Source organism: Zingiber officinale, chromosome 2B, assembly GCF_018446385.1.
Source record: "Zingiber officinale cultivar Zhangliang chromosome 2B, Zo_v1.1, whole genome shotgun sequence".
NCBI classification, from domain to species: Eukaryota; Viridiplantae; Streptophyta; class Magnoliopsida; order Zingiberales; family Zingiberaceae; genus Zingiber; species Zingiber officinale.
Window position 1 is genome coordinate 35,449,593 of NC_055989.1, and position 3,991 is coordinate 35,453,583.

Consider the following 3,991-nt stretch of genomic DNA (forward strand, 5'->3'; position numbering starts at 1 on the left):
AACATCACTAGGCAAGGAGTTAGTATTAGATTCCAAGCAAGTTTCCTTTCTTCACCTCACTTCCTCTTGTAAACAAGTTTTCTATTTTTCTCTCTTTCTTTTCCCCATTCTCTCTTTTCTTTTGAATTTTGTCCTCAAAATCAAGTATTTTCTTTTTCACACACTCTTTCTTTTTCTTAAGCTCTCGCTCCTCTTTTTCTCTTTTCTCTCTCATTTTTATTTGATCCTCACAAACCTCTCTAGGTGATAATGGTACAAGTATGACTTTGCAAGAATTGTGGATAAAAGAGAACTTGTTGGAGAATCCATCATGGTGAGCTCGCCTATCAAACTGCCAAGGTCTTCCAAGAAGAATGTGCCTTGCCTCCATAGGCACAATATCACATAGAACTTGATCTTCATATTTGCCAATGGAGAAATTAATCAACACTTGCTGGTTCACTACCAATTCACCACTATTACTTAGCCATTAAAGTTTATATGGTCTTGCATGTGGTGTAGTCTTGAGGTTGAGTTTGGTGACCAACCTAGTGCTTGCCACATTGGTACAACTTCCACCATCAATGATCATAGAGTATGTCTTATCTTGAATAAAGTAGCGGGTATGAAAAATATTTTCTCTTTGGTCCTCCTCATGCTCCTTGGCTTGGCTTCCCAATAATCTCCTAACCACCAAGAGATCTCCATCTTGCGCATAGGCTGCTCCATCATTTTCCTCATCGCTTGAGGAAGAGGAATGAGAAGTAATTTCTTCACTAGAGATACTCCCATTATCTCTCACCACCATAATCTTCTTATTCGGGCATTCGGATGCAATATGACATTTTCCCAAACACCTAAAACACCTGATATCCCTACTCTTAGAAGTGGAAGAAGAGCTAGTAGGAATAGGCTTCTTAGTGCTTGCTGCCTTCTTAGAATTTGAAGAAGAACCCTCTTTCTTTGGCTTGTCCTTCCAACTTGAAGAGTAGTTTGGAGAAGATGATTTCTTCATAATGCCCTTTCTCTTTAATTGTTGCTCTACTTTCATTGCTTGATGCACTAAGTCGTCAAACTCTACATAATGTTGTAACTCCACAATGTCTCCAATATCTCGGTTTAGGCCATGGAGAAACCGAGCCATGGTAGCTTCCCTATCCTCCACAATATTGGCTCTAATCAAAGCCACCTCCATCTCCTTGTAGTAATCATCCACACTCCTACTCCCTTGGGTGAGTCTTTGCAATTTGTTGTGCAATTCCCTGTGGTAGTGGGAAGGCACAAATCTCCTTCTCATCAAAGTCTTCATTTCGTCCCCAGTGTTGATAGGATGCTCTCCATACCTTCTTCTCTCCTTTTGCAATTGATTCCACCAAATTAAGGCATAATCGGTGAACTCAAGGGCAGCCACCTTTACTTTCTTTGCATCAATGTAATTGTGGCATGAGAAGATTTGCTCTATTTTCATCTCCCACTCAAGATATGTTTCGGGGTCATTCCTCCCTTGGAAGGAAGGTATCTGGACTTTCACACCTCCTAGATCATCTTCTCGTCTATGGTCTCTACCTCCTCTTTCACGTCTTCTTCCCCCTTCATGCCTCCTTCTTTCTCTTGGTGAATCATAGAATGGGTCACTTTGACGAGATTCTTCATGATTAGAATTGCCCTCACGGTTGGAAACTTTTTCTCCTTCAAGTCGGTCCATCCTTTCGTGTATTTCTTCAAGTTGTCTTTGAAGCATTCTTTCAAATTGTTGAGTAGGCACCTCCATTTGAAGCCTATTAAGATCTCGCCTAGGGGAATGAGGTGATTTTTCCCCACTCATGCTTGCAAAAAAAAAAAAAAAAGATGACAAGGAAAATTACAAAAGAAATGTTAGACGGACCTCACCACTCTACTCATGTGATTGCACTCAAATTTATCCACTCAGCTTCCTTTATAAGTTTTAAGGAAAGAACCTTATCAATATCTTTCTCAAGACAACAAGTAGACAATCAAGTGAATACAAAACCAATAAGAGAAATATGAGAAGAACAAGAGAAATAAACGGATAAAACAAGAAATTCAGCAATGATCAAGAGCAATGAAAGGAATATATCTTTGAATTCAGATTTCACAAAGAAAGAATATTGAGTCCTTTCAATTCACAAATCCTCCTTTTTTTCCCTTTTTTTTTTAATCAGAAACCAATGACTAATGATTCCTCTTTTTTTTCAGAATTTTCCTTTTTTTTTTGAGTTGAGGACCCATATAGTGAATAGAAATTTACGATAGATAGGGACGGAGAGATCAACAAAGATGGACAAGAACAAAGATGAAAACAAGACACAAACCTGAAAATCAAGGAGCCAAGGCTCTGATACCAAATGATAAGAACCTTGTAAATGGATCGCCTTGAAATTCAGCTTGGGGAAGGGTATTGACGCCACACTCAAGCAAGATGAGAAGGTGAGTGATAAATCATGGGGTTTGATCGCCACAAATTGCCTTGATAAGATTGGAATTAGTTCTTTGCCTAAGAACTAGAAGGAAGCTCTCACCAAAGAGAAACTAAAATTTTAATTCAAACTTACTTGATTTTCCATACAAGAGTTCTCCTATTTAACATCCCTTAATATCTACTATGCACTAATTATGCAATAAATATCATGCTTGTATGCATGGTATTTATTATCCACTAATGCAACCACTAATCCCTAATACTAGCTTAATGCAACCATGCATGCATGGTATTTATTATACTAGCTTAGGAGCTCTCAAAAATGCATTAAAAACCCACAAGAGACATCAAAAGTCACTTTAGAAAAATCCCCCCAAAAATACATATGAAAATGATCCTCATGTTGGTCCAATTTCACTTTCAAATTGAAGGAATATGATCCATTTAGTTGTTGCCTCCATTGTGCATTGATCCTCCTTTTCCTTGAGCCCCATTATTAAGCCTTCTAAAGCTTGCTTCATTCTCTTAGTCTTGGACCTCGTCATGGGTCCCCCAATTCCCTTCAATGTCTTTTCTGGGCTCACATCAACTCCTCTTTGTCTCGTTCACAAGCCATGGACAGCTAAGAGGGTCCTCACAAAATGGTCATGTAGTTATTATATGAGGGTTTATCATCAAGAGGTCTAAAGGTAAATTTCTGACAACGAAATATTTTTCAAGTTCCTGACTTTCTCATGTTATTGTTTAAAAGGTTAAAAAAAAATCATCTATAATTTATCTCTCTATAAATAACTATAAAATCGATCATGTGAGACACTCGAGGTGCCACCATGAATCATAATGTTTCATATGATACTTGAGGAGTGAAGATTATAAAACGTTAATGAGAAATCAGATTTCCAAGATAGCAAAGAAAAGGAAAGGAGTTCTTACCGTAGGACATTGTGAGTGGCATAGACTATTGATTTAACAAGAATTTTGCCATAGGACATTTACAATTTTAAATACTAAATAGTTCGAATGTAACATTTCTAATCTAATATTATAGAGCTGCATACTTGCTATGACAATCAAATGGATTTGAAAGCAGCCCTCATTTTCCAACTTTATGATCAATCATGAATACCTTGTGTTATTATTCCTTCCCGTATTAATAGTTGAATGAAAAAAAAAACTCCTGAAACTCATAATCACCTACATTTTGCAAAAGTAGTGCACAAGCGAAATTAGCCTAACATGAAATATGGAGTAATTTACCCATGTGTATTGTGTATTGTGTATGTTGGGCAAATTTCTTTTCACATGCGGATTAATGTTCAAGCGAAACAAAAACAATAACTGCAATGGACAGTTCAACTGGGCATACATACCTATATGAATATTGTTTGGATCCTTCAAATCTTACTGAGAAAAACATCTTTAGATGCATGATACACAAATCTAAACGCTTTACTTTACGGTAATTTTGTGCAGCGGCAAAAGCAATTTCATTTACACGGAGCTGATCCCATTCAAGAGCAAACAGGCCTTCCTTATTGCTAATAGGAAAAAATAAAGCAATAGCAGCCCGAG